The following is a 19,713-nucleotide window of genomic DNA, read 5'->3' on the forward strand; positions in this document are numbered from 1 at the left end:
CTCCTTCTGCCCTCAATCTTTCCCAGAATGAGTCAGCTCTTCGCATCAGGTGGCCAAAGTATTGGAGTTTCAGCTTCAACATCAGTCCTTCCAATGAACACCCAGGACTGATCTCTTTTAGGATGGACTGGTTGGATCTCCTTGCAATCCAAGGGAATCGAGTCTTATCCAACACCACAGTTCAAAAGCATCAATTCTTCTGTGCTCAGCTTATAGTCCAACTCTTACATCCATACGTGACTACTGGAAAAACCATAGCCTTGACTAGATGGACCTTTGTTGTCAAAGTAATGTCTCTGCTTTTTAATATGCTGTCTAGTTTGGTCATAACTTTTCCTTCCAAGGAGTAAGCATCTTTTAATTTCATGGCTGCAGTCATAATCTGCAGTGTTTTGGAGCCCAAGAAATAAAGTCAGCCACTGTTTCCACTGTTTCCCCATTTATTTGCCATGAAATGATGGGACCGGATGCCAGGATCTTAGTTTTCTGAATCTATAGAGATCTCTATATCTAGATGGAAGAAGGATGTTTCATAGATACAGAGAACAAACGAGTGGTTATTAGTGCAGAGAGACAAGAGGGGAGGGGCAGTATAGGGATAGATCAAGGGTTCAGATCAGATCAGGTCAGTCGCTCAGTCGTGTCCGACTCTTTTCAACCCCATGAATCGCAGCACGCCAGGCCTCCCTGTCCATCACCAACTCCCGGAGTTCACTCAGACTCACGTCCATCGAGTCAATGATGCTATCCAAGCCATCTTGTCCTCTGTCATCCCCTTCTCCTCCTGCCCCCAATCCCTCCCAGCATTAGAGTCTTTTCCAATGAATCAACTCTTCGCATGAGGTGGCCAAAGTACTGGAGTTTCAGCTTTAGCATCATTCCTTGCAAAGAAATCCCAGGGCTGATCTTCAGAATGGACTGGTTGGATCTCCTTGCAGTCCAAGGGACTCTCAAGAGTCTTCTCCAACACCACAGTTCAAAAGCATCAATTCTTCGGTGCTCAGCCTTCTTCACAGTCCAACTCTCACATCTATACATGACCACAGGAAAAACCATAGCCTTGACTAGACAAGCCTTTGTTGGCAAAGTAATGTCTCTGCTTTTGAATATGAAGACACAAACCTTTAGGTATAAAATCAGCTACAAGGATATATTATATAGTACTAGGGAATTTAGCCAGGATTCTGTAATGAATATAAATGGAGGATAATCTTAAAAATTGTGAATCATTATGTAACTTATTTAGTATTATATGTCAGCTGTACTTCAATTAAAAAAAAAAACGTGTGTTTATGGCAGACTTCTGGGCCCTAGAATTCTATATACAAATTCTGTATTCTCTCATAAAGAATAATTTATGAGTTTCTTTTTTGCCAATGAATGGTGTTTGGGAGAACACCACAAAATAAGGAATTTCTTATTTTTAATTGAAAAATGGAGACTTATTAATTCCTCTTTAGTGATTCTAAAAATGTAACATCTTGTCAGTTCTCCAGTAACTCCAGTAGCTTGTTTGCTAGGATCACTTCAAAGTAGAGCCAATTTGCATTGACTAATCCTCATTTTAATAAAGAAGATAAGATCTTTAATCACAAGGGTTTTTCTTTTTGAAACTTCATAATTAAGCCTTTCTTATGACTGTCTTAAGACAGCCTTTGACAGATTTGTAATTAACTTATCTGATCTTGGGAAATTAATTTGGCATTTGAACCAAAACTTTGTATTCACAAGTCATAACACCATAATAATTCGTTTCACAACTATTCTTGACTTTTATTTCTTTAAAATCATAGTATCTGAGTTTGGATTTTTTTCCTCAGTTTTTTAAAAAAACTCATATTACAAAGAATTATTTTAAATGGTTTTCATAATGTAGTTCAAAGACTAGCTATGATTTATCTAGATTTTTTTCAGTTCCCTTTTTACACTTGAAGCAACAAATGGCTTTGCTTGCAATACTTGGAAATACTACAAAATGTAAGATATGAAAGTATAATAAAGACATAGGTAAGCAGGACTGGGAATCAAAAGATTACTCTTTGTAACTGACACCTTCTTAGTCCTCAGATTTCAGTGGAGGTATCAGGGGACCACTCTCTTATCTCAGGTGGCACTGGTAGTAAAGAACCTGCCAGCCAATGCAGGAGACATAAGAGACATGGGTCAGGACCTCCCCTGGAGGAGGCCATGGCAACCCACTCCACTATTCTTGCCTAGAGAATCCCATGGACAGAAGAGCCTGATGACAGTCCATAGGGTCACAAGGAGTCGGACACGACTGAAGCAACTTGGCATGCATCCCAGCAAAGCTCTTTTGCCTGTAGTTTATTTTCCTTCTCTTTCCCAGAGAGCAGACTTCTATTTATTGTACTCCTCTGATCTCTTCTGGCATATAATGAAGAATTGACAGAACCCAGTTTCTGGGATTTCCCTGGCAGTCCAATGGATAAAACCCCTTGTTTCCACTGCATGGGGCACAGGTTCGATCCCTGGTCAGGGAACTAAGATCCACATGCCACACAGCATGGCCTAAAAAGAAGTGATAGAATCTAATTGTTTAGACTGTATCAAGAGTTACATGATCTTGGTAATAAAATATACAGACAGGAAGGACGTAAGGACAATGACATCTGCAAAAACGGATTTTGTGGTATAAAAATCACAAAATTAGGTACAAAATTAAAGTAGATGCCAAAATGTGTAAAGTATGTACCAAAACCAAAATGAAGCCAAAATCTGTAGAGACAAAGTCTGTACTGTGCAGGCGGGTTAGGATGGTCTAGACAAGTGAAGGCTTGAAGGACCTGGAATGGTCGCCTGAGCCCCTGGTGACCTGTGCCCACTGCATCCACTTGCTTCACTGATCTTTACTACATCCCCACACATCTGCGCTGTGACTGCTAGACGGTGCTTCTTGAGTTGTACTGGGCACAGGAATCTCCAGGAGATGCCGTGAAAATGTGCAGTTACGCTGTGGGTCTGGGTCCTGGGACCCTGTGTCTAACAAGTTCCTAGTTGATGCTGAGAAGCACACCCTGAAAATCAAATTGTAGTAGAAGGCCTGAAAGGAAACCAGGCTCTTGTACTGTGGACCCTCAGCTGAGTCCCACTGTGCCAGGCAACCACGTAACCATGCTTGTGTAGGCTTCTGTTCCTGTGTCCAAATATGTTACTCTCTCTCACTTTAGAACCTTTTTTGACTTTTTCAGAAGATGTAGATTTTAATTCACACCCTTTCATTTCTTCCCTCCATCCTAATATATATCAACTTTTTGTTAAATCCACAGTAGGTGTAATTGGGCTTCTCAGGTGGCTCAGTGGTAAAGAATCCACCTGCCAGTACAGGAGATGCGGGTGCAAACCCTGGGTTGGGAAGATCTCCTGGAAAAGGGAATGGCAACCCACTCCAGTATTCTTGCCTGGAGAATCCCATGGACAGAGGAGCCTGTCGAGCTGTAGAGCATGGAGTCACAAAGAGTCAGGACACAACTTAGCAACTAAGCAACAGCAACAACAGGGTGTTATTGTTACTAGGTTCATAAATATGCTCTAATCACATTCTATGATTACATTTTCCTAGTACAGCTTTTCTTAATGGACTTGATAGTTTTCTCTTTCTTTTAAAATCTTTTCCTTGAGTATCTGACTTGAACAGTTCTTTTCTGTACCTTTCATTATACTTTTCCCAAAAGTCAATTTTCCTCCTAACTTTATTGAGGTATTATTGACATACATATATGTCAATAATGTGGTAAGTTAAGCACAATGTGATGATTTGGTACACATAAATACTGCAAAATGATATACTGCAGTAAGGTTAGTTTACATCTCCATACCCTCTACTACCATTTTTCAAGACAAGTTTCTTCTAGAAGCTTCCAGCATTCATCTGCAACGTGGGCTCACGGCAGCCCTCACCTGTATCGGCAGCTCCCATCTCCACTCCATATTTGATCTCTTCCCTGAATTCCATCTCTTCCTTTCACTTGGGTCACAGCTTCATGGTGAGAAGGATTTTCCAGCTGCTTTTCAAAGAAGGATATGTGGAGTTAGGTATAGAATGTTGGTTGAAAATAAAATTTTTTTTTTCTAAGGCTTTGGAAGACATTGCTTTCATTTTCTTCTGCCTTCTAGTATTTCTCTGAAGAATCCATTCTTATTCTCTGTCCTTTGTGGGTTACCTGTCACTTTTTTTCTCTGAAAAGTTTAGATCTCTTTTTCTTTAGCCTTATTGTTCTGAAATTACATGATGACGGTGTGGGTCTTTTACCATCCAACCTGGTGAGCAGCCTTTTCATTCTGGAAATTGGTGCCCTGCAGTTCTGAGAAAGGCTTTTTGTGTTGTCTTTGATGACTTTCTTCCTTATCTTGGTCCTAATGAGCCTTCTATTATATAGGTGTTCTACTTTAGGGGAGATTTCCTTTTCTTTCTATAATTTCATGTGTGTGTGTGTGTGTGTGTGTACAGACTGGAGAACTTTACTGAATTACAATCTGATGGGCAGTTTATTTTTCCTTCTGTTCTTAGTGCCTAATTTCTATCATTTAGTTGTTTTACATTCGAGTTCTCCTTTATCTTCCCATTCATTCTATTGATTAAAAAAAGTTTCAACTGCCACTTTTTTAAGTTTTCAGGATTATTCTCTGTTCTGAGCCTATTCCTTTTATAATAACATTCTGTAGGGGTTGTTAAGTTTCTTTAGAGAAGTTTCTTCCAATCGCCCTGCAACTTAAGCCTGCTGGTGTTGCATGCAGGAAGGGGCTTGGCAGAGGAAGTCTTATTCAATATGCTGACTATAACTTACTCTCCCAATGTCCAAGCCCACTTCATCTTTGTCCTCCTCAGACCCTGGTGTCTCAGAAGGCTGCAGTCTCTCTGAGAGTAAACCAAACATTCTGGGAGGCGCAGCATGGAGCAACCACCTGACTGCACAAGGTAGGGTTGCAGACAGAGGTTTAACTCCTCTCTATGCAGACTTCAAATAAAGCCCTTATATTTAGTCTCCTTTCTTCCATTGTACCCAATGCCTCTAATTTCTGAAACTTCCTGGGTTCTTCAAGCAAATAATCTTGCTCTTTCTAGTCTGTACAAGCATTTTAATTTGACCTTCCTTTTCTCTGCTGCATCATAAGCCAATGCCCCATTTACCTTCTTTTAGTTGTATACAACTTAGTGACTAAACAACAACCACCACAAAACAGTTCACCTCTTGGTAGGTGCCAAGCCAATAGACACAACCAAGCCACCAATCAGGAGAAGGAAAGATTAATTACTTGCAGCAGGTAAGGAGAATCCCCGGGATCTCCTCCAAAGCAGTATCTCCCCAAAGAGCAAAACTGGGAATGTTTTAGGCTAAGGTTATATGCATATTCATGAAGGAGTTTGAGCAGAGGTGAATTCAGCATAGAAATGGGGCAAAGCTTGACAGATTCCAAGCTTTCCTTGAAGTCAAGAAGGTCGATAAAGTCAACATTAACATCCCTTAGGCTCCAGTTGATCTGGTGGTTGAGCGCTAAAGGTGGGGGGAGGGGTTTAAATTCTGCAAAACAGTTCAATAAAGTGCTTCAGGCTAATCTTTGCCACTGAAACAGAACTGGGATTTTTTACAACTGATTTATTCATCTTTAGATAGTTTCCTTAAGGGGTATCCCAGAGTGAAAAAGCTGGCTTAAAACTCAACAATCAAAAAAAGAAGATCATGGCATCCGGTCCCATCACTTCACGGCATGATGGGGAAACAACGGAAACAGTGACAGACTTTATTTTCTGGGCTCCAAAATCACTGCAGTGGTGACTGCAGCCACAAAATTAAAAGACGCTTCCTCCTTGGAAGAAAAGCTATGACAAATCTAGACAGCATATTAAAAAGCAGAGATATTATTTTGCCAACAAATGTCCATATAGTCAAAATCTATGGTTTTTCCAGTAGTCATGTGTGGATGTGAGAGTTGGACCATAAAGAAAGTTGAACACCGAAGAACTGATGCTTTAGAACTGTGGTGTTGGAAGACTCTTGAGAGTCCCTTGGACTGCAAGGAGGTCAAACCAGTCAATCCTAAAGGAAATCAATCCTGGATATTCATTAGAAGGACTGAAGCTGAAGCTCCAATACTTTGGCCACCTGATGCAAAGAGCTGATTTATTATAAATAACCCTGATGCTGGGAAAGACTGAAGGCAGGAGAATGGGACAACAGAGGACAAGATGGTTGGATGGCATCACCAACTCAGTGGGCATGAGTTTGAGCAAGCTGCAGTCCATGGGGTTGCAGAGTTGAACACAACTGAGCAACTGAACAACAGGTGGAGCTAGTGGTAAAGAATCTTCCTGCCAATGCAGGAGATGCAAGAGACGCAGGTTCGATCTCTGGCTTGGAAAGATCCCCTGGAGGGGAGTATGGCAACCCACTCCAGTATTCTGGCCTGGAGAATGCCATGGACAGAGGAACCTAGTGGGCTGTAGTCCATAGGGTTGCAAAGAGTTGGATATGACTGAAGCAACTTAGCACACGTGCAGCCTTCTACAACAAATCTTTTATTTTGGAATTTTGAAGTTTTGGGGGGCTTATATCTACCAATTAAAATAGATACATTAGTTTAAAATGAAGGCTCTAAAATTTTAACAGTTCAGATGTTTCTCCAACTCAAAGGATCCATGGAGTTAGCGCTACAAATATTTTTCCCAGCTAATCTAAATTTAGAGAAGATGAAAACACCACTGTTGCTTCCAGTAGATCCTGCAGGCACATATCCAGAAGACTGATGGTTTTAACTGCCAGCTGAAAATTGTTCTGGAGTATCACAACCCCAGCGTGGCCATTTCAGGACCTGATCTTTATTTTCCAATTAAGTACTTGCAAGCATACTTAAACCCAGCTGATGCTCCCATAGGTGACTATTTGCAAGGGAGCTGTTCTTTGAGGCACAATTTCCCAGTATTACTTTCATAGCCTGACTTTCCTTGTAGCGCAGCTGGTAAAGAATCCCCCTGCAATGCAGGAGACCCAGGTTCTATTCCTGGGTTGGGAAGATCCGCTGAAGAAGGCATAGGCTACCCACTCCAGTATTTTTGGGCTTCCTTGGTGGTTCAGTTGGTAAAGAATCCACCTGCAATGCGGGAGACCTGGCTTCTATCTCTGGGTTGGGAAGATCTGGAGAAGGGAAAGGCAGAAATACCAGAATACTCTGGTATTCTGTCCTGGAGAATTCCATGAACTGTATAGTCTATGGGATTGCAAAGAGTTGGAAACCACTGAGCAACTTTCATTTTCAGAGCCTAATTCAGATATATTATCTCAGCAACTTTCTGAGCCCAGTGTGGAGGATCACACATGTGCTATCTGTGAGTCTAGCTCCCCAAGGAGTTACCCTTGGGTCAGTTCAACTTCTTTTATGTGGCTTGGTTTCTCCCAATGACAGTCTAAAACTGTCACAGGTGCTCAGAGGCTACCACTAAGTGATAAGTCTCCATCATGCCCCTGGAGCAATATTCACTTAATGGTGGTGGTAGGGCTTTCCCTATGTGACCTCTGCATGTTACCAGAGCTGATCCTCAGACACTTTCGCAAGGTTCTCAGTTGCCTGAGGAAGGCTCATGGCCAAAAGGAGCAAAATGTCCCTTTATTCATCAGAGCTGAATAATTCAGCCTCATTTCACTAGCAAATGTTTTGTTCAGACTATATATCAACTCAGTTTTTTTTTTTTTTCCCCAATTTAAGCCAAATCTAACAAAATCCAGCCATCTATAATTCCCTGGCTCTCTTGCCCAGACCCCCTAGGCCCTGCCTAGGAACAGCACCTGTGCACCTTAAGATTCCATGTCCTAAGTGAAAACCGGCTTCAATAAAAATTTTAGGACTATCATCCAAACAATAAGATCCGAGTATCAAGAGAGCTCACTACAACATCCAAGGAATACCAATAAGCCTGTGGGGCTCAATGGGCCCATGCTTGTACTAAGCACCAGTTCCAGGTAGAATCTAGGTGTCTGTCAAGTGTCTCTGATATCTTGCCTACTACATCAAGCATGTGTCAATGAAAAATTAATCAGTTGATCTAAGAAAGAAATGAACATTTTTTATTCAAGGCAAATGTGAGGATTGCAAGCCAGAAAGAGCATTTCAGAAAGCTCTAAGAATGCTTCCACCTGTTAGAAGTCAAGGCACAGTTTTACACCTTTTTTTGAGACAGAGGCTGTACTTAAATAATGTATTATTGACAGTTTACATAATCCGGATCTAAGCACCATGCGACCTCTATCAAGAAAGAATGTTATCTTTAAGGAATTTTCTCATTAATGTTGAAAGAATGTTGTTCTTTATGGGTGAGCAGGTGGAGGTTTGGTCAATGCATAATGCATATACACAGTGCACAGTGGTGGGGAGAGGAGATCAAAGCATGGAGAAATTTTTATAGCTAAATTTTTCTTGTCTCATCATAAAATAGTTTTATTTCGTATTTGACTTGGAAGAGAGATGGGATGGGGGGAGTTTGGGGGAGTAAGAGGCAGGGTTACTGTGGAATTGAGGGTGGAATGATTGAGGGATGGTGCCATCCCAGGGAGGTATAGATAATTGCATTTAATTCACAATGGTCTGTGGGAAGTGCCATTTATGGGTTGACTTTGAGAATATGAAGTCATGTGCTCTCTATAGGCTCTTGTTGTTGTTTAGTCGCTAAGTCTTGTCTGACTCTTTTCGATCTCCATGGACTGTAGCCAGTCAGGATCCACTGTCCTTGGGATTTCCCAGGCAAGTGTATTGGAGTGTGTTGCCATTTCCTTCTCCAGGGGATCTTCCCGACCCAGGGATTGAATTTGAGTCTCCTGCATTGCAGGAAGATTCTTTACAACTGAACCACCTGGGAAGCCCTCTCAGTTCAGTTCAGTTCAGTCGCTCAGTCATGTCTGACTCTTTGTGACCCCACGAATTGCAGCACGCCAGGTCTCCCTGTCTGTCCATCACCAACTCCCGGAGTTCACTCAAACTCACATCCATCGAGTTGGTGATGCCATCCAGCCATCTCATCCTCTGTCGTCCCCTTCTCCTCCTGCCCTCAATCCCTCCCAGCATCAGAGTCTTTTCCAATGAGTCAACTCTTTGAATGAGGTGGCCAAAGTACTGGAGTTTCAGCTTTAGCATCATTACTTCCAAAGAAATCCCAGGGCTGATCTCCTTCAGAATGGACTGGTTGGATCTCCTTGCAGTCCAAGGGACTCTCAAGAGTCTTCTCCAACACCACAGTTCAAAAGCATCAATTCTTCAGCACTCAGCTTTCTTTGCAGTCCAACTCTCACATCCATACATGACTACTGGAAAAACCATAGCCTTGACTAGACGGACCTTTGTTGGTAAAGTAATGTTTCTGCGGCTCTTAAAGACACTCAATTTGGAATAGACCTAGGTAAATGAGTTACTTCAAGATATGAGCTCTTGGAGTTTTCACTATCTCAGAGTTCATTATGCATTTCCAGTAAGGCCAGAACTTCTTTTATCAAAGGAGACTCTCCTCTGGCTACTAGTGTAAGGAATTTTCTACTGGGAAAGCCTGTCTATGAATATGTGCAGCTATTTTACCTTGAAGCAGCAGAGGGCAATCTTGCCCTTCTTATGCAGATTGACATTCATTTGATGAAGTTGAGTAAAATCAGCTAAAAAATGCAGACTGACATACATTTGACAAGGTTGAGATAAAATCAGCTAAAATAACCTTAGCTAGTTGCCCGTTTTCTACAAAGACAGAAGAAATTCTTTCATGCGGTCCAGTCAGGGCTTTGAAACCCTCTCCTGATAAACTGTGAGGCAGAGAATACCTGCTTCCTGGACTAGTTGATTCACAAGAGGAAAGGGGCAGGGCTCATGGGACACAACTCTTACTTTATCAGATAACTATGCTCCTAGCTGGGGAGTGGGGAGTGAAATGAGGTGAAAAGAGGGATAAGGAGACTGAGTCTAAACCGAAGTAGGGAATTAATGGGCTTCCCTGGTGGCTCAGATGGTAAAGAGTCCACCTATAATGCAGGAGACCCAGGTTCAATCCCTGGGTCAGGAAGATCCCCTGGAGAAGGGAATGGCAACCTACTCCAGGGATGGGAAAATCCCATGGACAGAGGAGCCTAGTGGGCTACAGTACATGGGGTTGCAAAGAGACATGATTTAGTGACTAAATCACCACCAGGGAATTAACATCACCTTCTAGCAATTGCTTAGATCCTTTTGTTGTTGTTTAGTTGGTGGTGTCTGACTCTGCAAGCCCATGGGCTGCAGCACACCAGGCTTCCCTGTCCTTCACTACCTCCTGGAGTTTCCTCAAACTCATGTCCATTGAGTCGATGATGCCATCCAACCATCTCATCCTCTGTTACCTTCTTCGTCTCCTGCCCTCAATCTTTCCCAGCATTGGATCCTTCTTCCTATTCAAAGATACTTTGGCTGGTGAGAATGCCCATGTAGGTGAGTGGGAATGCTCTCATATATATTTTGGATGCAAAGGTCAAAGCTTTAGCTCAGGTCTTTTCTCTGAAATATAAGTGGGACTCTGACTTTTTTTCTGTAACCACTATTTTCAAAAAGCATCTACCATTTGGAACCTCAATTATCCACAATTGACTGCATAAACCAAGGCCAAGGTCTTGGTTTATTTGATCAAAAATGAATACATTCAATATATTCAATATACCGACAAGTCTCAGCACCTGCTCACCCACTAATAGAAGAAATAGCACTTGTTGATAAAATCCCTGCCTCCTTATCTCCAGTGAAAATCTTGCTCCTTGTGCTCTAGTTCCAAGGAAGGTTGGTGGAGGGTTTTGCCTCAGGGAGAAAACCTAATGCCTAATTGCCCAGAAGTAGGAACAGAACGGAGAAATATTGGGTTACCAAAGAGTATAGCAAATGTCTGTGCCCACTGTTATATCATCCTACAGGCAGAAATCTAGGGGACTGAGATTTAAGGCATCACTTAATGCATTTGATTTGCTTGTGATGTGACCATCCACTTTCACAGTCTATACTCACCACATCCCGGGCTGACAGAGTCAGAGGACTCACAGACTCCATAGCTCTCTAGATTTTTCTGATGCACATTAAGTTTGAGAAAGACTGGCTTCAAAAGCTTAGCTAGTGGGAAATTTGATGGACTGTTTTTCCTTGAAGGAGAATGACTTTACATTTCAAAAAATAAAAGCCAATTAGAGACTAAAAGCCCTGTTGGAGGGGAGACAAGCCCTATTACCAGTTCTGCTATCAAAGACAATGATTTAGAAGCTTAGCTAAGAAGCTGTGCAATGATTGTGACAATTAGTTTAGAAAAATGTGGACTAATGACTCCTAGAAAATGTTAGACATTTGAAATTCAAATGCATGGATAAAAGTGAAAGACGTTCACTTCAGAATTTATGGACTACAATATAAGTAACAGACATTACCCTAAATCAACAGACTAGAATGCATAATGCAACATAAATGGTACCCTGATATATTAATTATAAACTTTACAATTTAAACTTTATTTCTTCAAAGTATCTGTATTTCCCATATAAAGCAGCAGTTCTCAAGCTTTGATTATGGGAGAAATCACTTAAGAAGATTGTTAAACCATACAGGTCTTCCTTATGATGGGCTTCTCTCCCCATATACCCACTGAAAGTTGAAAATATCATAAAGTGGAAAATTCATTTCATACACCTAAACCTATAAAAATTATAACTGCGCCTAGGCTTATAATTTAAGCAACCTTAAAAGTATTTAGAACACTTACATTAGCCTACAGGTGGGCAAAACCATCTAACACGCAGCCTATTTTCTAAATACAGTGTTGAATATCTCATGTAACTTATTGAATACTGAAAGTGAAAAACAGAACGGTTGTAAGTGTATCCGCTGTTTGCCCTTGAGATCACATGGCTGACTGGGAGCTGTGGCTGCCACTCACAAGAGAGTGCTGTTGAATTCTGCTGGCCCAGGAAAAGATCAAAATTCAAAATCCAAAATACCGTTTCTACTGAATGTGTAATTATTTCATACCATTATAATCGTCATATATTCCAGGTGGTATTCTCCAGTTATATCAATCCGTTAAGTCAGGAATCAGTCTAAGATTTTCACAAGGACCCTAGATGATTTTGAAATGTGTTAGATGGGCTAGTTAACCCTTGTGAAACAAACACAAATTCACTGACCCCTCTGCCCAACTATTCTTCCTCCCCTCAAAAATCCTCTTTAAGATAGTTTATTCAACCAACCTTTCCATTTAACTGTACCAGGCTTCCCTGGTGGTTCAGTGGTAAAGAATCCACCTGCCAATGCAGGAGCCTTAGGAGACGAAGGTTCGATCCTTGGGTCAGGAAGATCCCTTGGAGGAAGAAATGGCAACCCACTCCAGTATTCTTGCCAGGATAATCCCATGGACAGAGGAGCCTAGCAGGTTACAGTCCGAGTCAGACACAACTGAAGTAACTGAGCACACATACATGACTCATTTAATATAGTCCTTTTCCAGAGCCATGAACACAGTAACTTCTTTCACTTTCCAGAATTGATTTTTTTTAAATAACTACTTATCATAAGAAAAAATTGTAATGGCATACTAACAAGAGGGTGGTTTGCTGGCAACAAAGTGCAGGTGAGAGCAATTGAGCTGCACAGAGCAAGCCAGAGGAGCCTCTCTTTACCTGGGATGGGGAGGCAGCCTTGAGTTGACAGCTGACCCCAACTAACCAGGCGTCTCAGGTGTGGGATCTTGGGAATAACCATCCTCTCCTCCTTTCCTCAAAGGCATGTCATAGGGCCTAAAATCCCTCCAAAAAGCATTTTTTCCCCTTTGGGTTTAAATAGATCCTTTCTGGCTTCTCATGTGATCTGCAAGGTATTCCATTTCAAGGCCTTGCAAGTACCACTTTCTCTGCAGAAATGGGGAGCCAGGATGGGACCCAGCCCGTAAGAGACAGGCACACACCAAGACTCCCCAGCCTTGAGCTCTTCTAGGGTGGGCTTAACAGTGTGTTGGTTGCAGGGGGTACCTATGACACAGAGCAGGATTGATGAGTAAGGATAAGGAAAGATGAAGTGAGGACCCTTCTAGAGACCAGGTTCAAGACAGGAGAGAACTCATTCTAGACATGCTCTGGGCTGAATTAGAAAGACCACAGAAACCCACACACCAACATTTGGGTAAAGCTTCTCTCCCTCCATCCCTTCCTTTCTTCCTTCTTTTCTGAATAATTTAGTCCAAATATCACTAGAACTGTGCAAAATAGGCATCTATTGTGGGAGGAGCGGCAGGAGCAGAGCATGGCATCAGAGCCTAAATGGGCAGAGGAGGCACCCGTGTGTTTGAGGGAATGACAGGGACAGAGGCCTTGCAATCCTGGCAGGCCAAGCAGGGTGAAGAGGGCACCCATGTAGGGGTGGTGGTGGTGGTGGCCCCGAACAGGAAGTTAAGAGCACAGGTTAGGTGAGGGAGGGGACAGTGGGAGGTAGGGGAGGTGGTAATGAGAGATGAGCCAACGAGTACATTTGTGAAGGATAGTGGGAGTCAAGGAGTTACAAATATGGAGGGAAAACTCGAATCAGTGATGCTAATTTGGAATTGAAGACATCATTGTGGACCCATAGAGATATGAACGTTTATGTTTATATACACCCACTCAGACACCACTTCAAACAAGTGATCAAAAAAAAAGTTTTTTGGGGAACTGCATATTTTATGGGATCTTAACCTGGATCTTTCCAACCCAGGGATCAAGCCCAAGTCTCCCATATTGGCAGGCAAATTCTTTGCCACTGAGTCAACAGGAAAGCCCGCTTAGCCCCTGACCAGGGTTCAAAGCCCCAGCAGCCTCAGCAGTGAAAGCTTGGCATCCTAACACTGAACCATCAGGAAATTCCCAAGTGTTCAAAATGAACATTAGTAAGGGCTTCCCTAGTGGCTCAGTGGTAAAGAATCCGCCTGCCAATGCAGGAGACATGGGTTTGATCCCTGGTCTGAGAAGACCCCACATGCCACGGAGCAACAAGCCTGCGTGCCACAACTATTGACCCTGTATTTTAGAGCCTGTGTTCTGCAACAAGAGGAGGCACTGCATTGAGAAGCCCACTCACTGCAACGAGAGCAGCTCCTGTTCTGTGCATCTAGAGAAAAGCCCACACAGCACAGCCAATAAATAAATAAATAAAATTACTTTAAAAAAGTTTAACATTTCTAGCAATAGGGCAATTTAAAATCAAGTGTCCCCAATAGGTTTCAATAAGAAGACCATGTCACTTCTGTGATATTCCTGCCAAAAGTCATAACCTGAATCTAATTACGAAAAAAGTATCAGACAAATCCTGATTCAGAGACATTCTGCAAAACAACTGGCCTGTAACTGTCAAACGTGTCAAGGCCATAATCGTCAAAGAAAGACTGAGGAAGTATTCAAGACAGAAGGGGAATATGATGACCAGGTGCAGCGTGCGGTTCTAGATTTGATCCTTTCTCTATAAGGACGTTATTGGAACGGTTGGTGAAACCTGAATGGTGTCTGTGTGTTGGACACTGGATGGCTATCAGTCTTGAATTCCTGATTTTGAGGTTGTTTTGTGGTTATGTAGGAGGAGGTCCTTGTTTATGGGAAATATACTGAAATATTCAGGAGTGATGGGGTAGCTTTTGATGCTTTTGAACTGTAGTGTTGGAGAAGACTCTTGAGAGTCTCCTGGACTGCGAGGATATCAAACCAGTCAATCCTAAAGGAAATCAGTCCTGAATGTTCATTGGAAGGACTGGTGCTGAAGCTGAAGCTCCAATACTTTGGCCACCTGATGCGAAGAACTGACTCATTGGAAAAGACCCTGATGCTGGGAATGAAGGCAGGAGGAGAAGGGGATGACAGAGGATGAGATGGTTGGATGGCATCACCGACTCAATGGACTTGAATTTGACCAAGCTCTGGGAGTTGGTGATGGACAGGTAAACCTGGTGTGCTGCAGTCCATGGGGTCGCAAACTGTCGGACATGACTGAGCAACTGAACTGAACTGACCTGATGGGGTGGCAGGTCAGCCACCTGGGTGGCTCTCACATGGGTTCAGGAAGAAAAGCTCTTCGCATTATTATTGGAACTTGTCTGTAAGTTTGAAGCTATTTCCCCCAATAGACTATTAAAATATATATGTATTTCTTTAAAATTCCTTTTGGGATTTAAGAAGTTCCTCTTTTTTTCTCATTGAGGTACAATTTACATGCTGAAAATCCAGCCTTTGGGTTGTATAATTCAATGAGTTTTGACAAACATATACAGTCATGTAACCACTACAAACGTTCAGAAACCTTAGCCATGGATGCCTCACTTTTAAAACTGTTATGGAATGAGCTGGCCTTTTAGAAATGCTCTCATTTATGTTACAGGTATAAATATTAAACATTTTATTACACTTCCCTTTCAAATATTCAAGCACATAATTACATATAATACTAAAATATGTTTGACTTCTTTAAAAAAGGTTAAAAATCACATGCTAAAACAAGTGAAAGGTCCTGGCATGGGCTCTGCCCTTCACTGAAAAGAATGTTCGCCTTTCCCTATTAAGGCTGAATTAGTGCAGCGTGGGCGGAGGGCTGCTCCTGCACCAGGAAAAGCCTCATTAGCAGCAGGGAGAAGCCCCACCTGCCCCAGCATCTGCCCAGCTGTCACAGGCATCTTCTTGGAGATGACATGCTTCCCACAGCTAAAAAATAGACCGACATGCTCCTCTGTGGGCTGCAGGCACTTAACTTCCCTTGTCCTCCGGTCCGCTAATGGGCTGTGAAGTGCGGGCTGACACTTGCTCAGACACTGCAGAGACCAGCGCTGTGTGTGCTGGGGCCTCAGCTCTCAAGGTGGTTTGGAGGAAAGGAGTCAGAAGTGGATGATTGAGCACAAGCTTCATAGGTTCCTTCCTTAATTCATTCTCTGGCTTTCCCCTCCTCTTAGCAAGACCAAAAAATTCAACTCGTCACAACTCAGAGGTACATAGGAAGGGAGATTATTTTCTCTGTAATTGGAACTTTCTCCTGAGCCCTCTCCTATAGAACCTAGGCAAAAATTAATTACATCTCCAGGTCTGTCTAAAGTGTATTCCCTTTAAGTGGGGTTCAGTTTCTGTTAGTTAGAAATGCTCAGTTCCTCCTATAGCTTCTCTGTCTCTTTTAAAAATTAAGATTGTGTCTGACTTTGAAGAATATAGCTTACCTGACATTGTGGCTTTGCAAGGAAGTTGGGTGCCCAGGGAGCTCTAGAGACCTTGTGCTGCCCAATAAACCTCCTGGTTTCTAAATACTGTTTCTTTTCTGCCAGTAGCTAGGCACCTTGCTGACCCCAAATACCAGTCTGTGTTCCAAAGGCAGTGCATCCCGAGGTGCTGTATTGGGTAGTCCTATTTCATCTCAGCTCCTGCCGGCACCATGACCAACCCGAGGACTGGGTGAGATACTCATTTTCCTCCAGCTTCTTTTTATTCTGCAGGATTTTCTGCAAGACTCCCTTGTCCCTATTAAGACTACTGCTTCTGGCAATTTCCTCAAGGCATACAGGCAGTCATGTCCACATCCTGGGTAGCCTGCCTCTAGTGAACGGAACAGTGGATGTGGGGTGCTGGGAAAGTTGCTGAACCTCTCTCTCCCTAAGATTCTTCATCTATAAATTGAAAATAAAGGTAGCTAGCCTTAATTGAACACCTGCTATATTTAACACTTTCTTCTGTTCTTTGCAATATACCAAGTAGTTTCTAAGTCAGAACTTCTCAAATTCTCTGTGAAAAATGACTAATTTCTTCTTTAATTTCCAATTTGGCACAGAATAATGTTTTTACAAAATACAATACATGTGGATTAATAGAAAATTACATAGGAAAAAAACTGTAAAACTTGCACACGATGTCCACTGAAAGTTTGGTTAATACAATCACTATTCTACTAATACCTTGTTATTACACAATTGTTAACTTCACAAAAAGTTGTGGATAAAGTAGTGACTCCCCATATTAAGAGCCTTTATGCACACTTTGAATAAATGCTGTGTGTATCAATATTTAGAGTTTGTAATGTGTCAAGTGAGCTTTCTTTTTCTTTATAAACTCATCAGTCTAAGTATCTCTATTTAAATATTCTTTCATATTGATCTAGTTGCAGACTGGGAGCAAGCAATTTGTGGATGGCGTTGTTGGGTTTTTTTAAATTATTATTTTTAAATTGAAGTACAATTGATTTACAATGTTAGTTTCAGGTGTACAGTACAGTGATTCAGATATATATATATATATGTTCATTTTCAGATTCTTTTCCCTTACGGGTTATTATTGAATATAGTTGAATATATTAAAATATTGAATATAGTTGAATATTGAATTTAGTTCCATGTGTTATACATTAGGTCCTTTTGGTTATCTATTTTGTATATGGTAGTGTGTATATGTTAATTCCAAACTTCTAATTTATCCCTTTTCCCTTTGGTAACCATAAGTGTGTTTTCTATTTCTGCGGGTGTATTTCTGTTTTGTAAATAAGTTCATTTATACATTCTTTTAGTTTCAGATCAGATCAGATCAGTCGCTCAGTCATGTCCGACTCTTTGCGACCCCATGAATCGCAGCACACCAGGCCTCCCTGTCCATCACCAACTCCCGGAGTTCACTCAGACTCACGTCCATCGAGTCAGTGATGCCATCCAGCCATCTCATCCTCCGTCGTCCCCTTCTTCTCCTGCCCCCAATCCCTCCCAGCATCAGAGTCTTCTCCAGTGAGTCAGCTCTTAGATTACACATATAAGCGATATATGCTATTTGTCTGGCTTACTTCAATTAGTATGATCTCTAGGTCCACCCATACTGCTGCAAATGGCATTATTTCATTTTTTACAGCTGAGTAATATTCCATTGTATATATTAATATACACCACACTTTCTTTGTCCAGTCACTTGTCGATGGATGTTTAGGTTGCTTCCATGTCTTGGCTATGGTAAATAGTGTTGCTGCGAGCACCAGGGTGCATGTATCTTTTCAGATTATAGTCTTGCCTGGGTAAATGCCCAGAACTGGGATTGCAGGATCATACAGTACTTCTGTTTTTAGTTGAGTAAAACTGTTAACTGTTCTCCATAGTGGCTGCACGGTTTAAATTCTCTTCTCCATAGTGGCTACACCAGTTTACCTTCCCACCAGCAGTGTAGGAGTGCATGCATGCTCAGTTGCATCTGACTCTCTGCGACCCCACGGACTGTAGCCCGCCAAGCTCCATTGTCTGTGGAATTCTCCAGGCAAGAATACTGGGGTGGGTTGCCATTGCCTACTGCAGGAGGTTGTCCCAACCCAAGGATGGAACCCGGGTCTCCTGAATCTCCTGCATTGGCAGGTGGATTCTTTACCACCGCACCACCCGGGAAGCCCGCAGTGTAGGCGGGTTCCCATAAAATGCATTCGAATAGCACTTTTTCACATAGTTTTACTTGGATTAGCTGATTTAACTCTCACAGTAAGTCTGTGAGGACAGTATTATTATTATACAGCTAGTGAAGGCACATAACAAGTGTCAGAGTTTGGGGACTCAGGTTTTGAGACACTAAGACCCTTGTTAATACCATGTTGTGAAGGGATGAAGGGCTGTGTCAGGTAGATTTTTCTTCCCTAGGTCATGGAGACCCCAGGTGGAGGGAACTAATGATGAGAAGGCTGTGGAAACTAGTACATGAGATGAGGTTGTTAAGGGCATGGAATGGAATTAGAGTGAGCTGGGGTGGTCTGTGCTCTCCAGGACTAATGAAAGGTATGAGCCAAATCAGAGAACCTGTGGTGGGGTCCCAGACCCTGTCCCGTGGGTGTAGATTGGCCCAAGACTGGAGAGGCCCCTGTAGTTCAGTGTTCATATCCTTCAATGGGAAAATAAGGAGTAAAGCATACAGAGGATTGCTATTTATTCTGTAAACCAAACAGCTGGTATGGACAGTTGATCGTATCAATAGAAGGCAGAACAATCAGGCTAATTAACCAAATACGGTTGAAATAAATGCTTGACCCAGCTCCCCATCCTGCTGCATTTGTCATTTGTAGGGAGGCTTGGCTCCTAATAAGTCTTTATTTCTAGAAACTTCCCCCTTTCCAAGTAAAGTGTTTTAAGGGAAAGAGAATAAAATCTTTCAAATACTTTATATTCTTGCAATTTAGAAAAGATTTTAAAGGTTCGGGGAACATCTTCCCCATGATAAAGCAGACAAAGAGGTAGAGGGTATATTTCCTTAACTGTCTTATCCAAAGGAGTCTGGGTTAGAGACAGGTGATGTTATTCAAGCTGTTCTTGCTAAATGCAGGGAAGTATAATAAAGAGAAACCAAGAGAGGGTATGGTGTTTATGTGTGTTTCCCCACTCTGGGTGGCAACTCTCTGACTTCCTTACCAAAAACCTCTGATCCAGCCTGACTCCACAGAGGTAGAGATAACTGCAGTTCTGCAGGAAGTAAAGGGGCTCTCTCCTTACAGTAGACTCTCAATTAGGTGTAGACTTGTGTTGGATGAGGTTTGGGAATTGGGGTACAGGTATCCATCTGGAGTACTGGATCTGAAGTACTACACCTACAATTTCTCCTGCTCTGTTCCCTAGACAGGCCTTTGTCTAAGACCTAGTATCAGGCTCAGGCCTGGAGTTCCATTTGACAGTGCCCCGTCCCCATGCCAAACTACGGAGAAAAAGACCACACCAGTTTA

At 42.2% G+C, this 19,713-nt stretch overlaps 1 long non-coding RNA gene across 3 annotated transcripts; it reads left to right on the plus strand.

The window, feature by feature from the left end:
* Positions 1 to 15,377: 15,377 nt before the first annotated feature.
* Positions 15,378 to 17,773, plus strand: LOC147350200 (uncharacterized). 3 transcript variants are annotated; one of them, XR_015148640.1, is made up of 3 exons: positions 15,378 to 15,910; positions 16,319 to 16,442; positions 17,545 to 17,773. It is a non-coding gene; the product is annotated as an uncharacterized LOC147350200 (long non-coding RNA). The 3 variants fall into 3 exon arrangements; XR_015148638.1 differs by having other exon boundaries at positions 15,847 to 15,987; XR_015148639.1 differs by having other exon boundaries at positions 15,849 to 15,987; positions 16,316 to 16,442.
* The last annotated feature ends 1,940 nt before the right edge of the window (positions 17,774 to 19,713 follow it).

The sequence above is a fragment of the Bos grunniens genome, chromosome 20 (assembly GCF_055505025.1).
Source record: "Bos grunniens cultivar Pamir isolate PY7600 chromosome 20, Bosgru_T2T1.0, whole genome shotgun sequence".
NCBI lineage: Eukaryota > Metazoa > Chordata > Mammalia > Artiodactyla > Bovidae > Bos > Bos grunniens.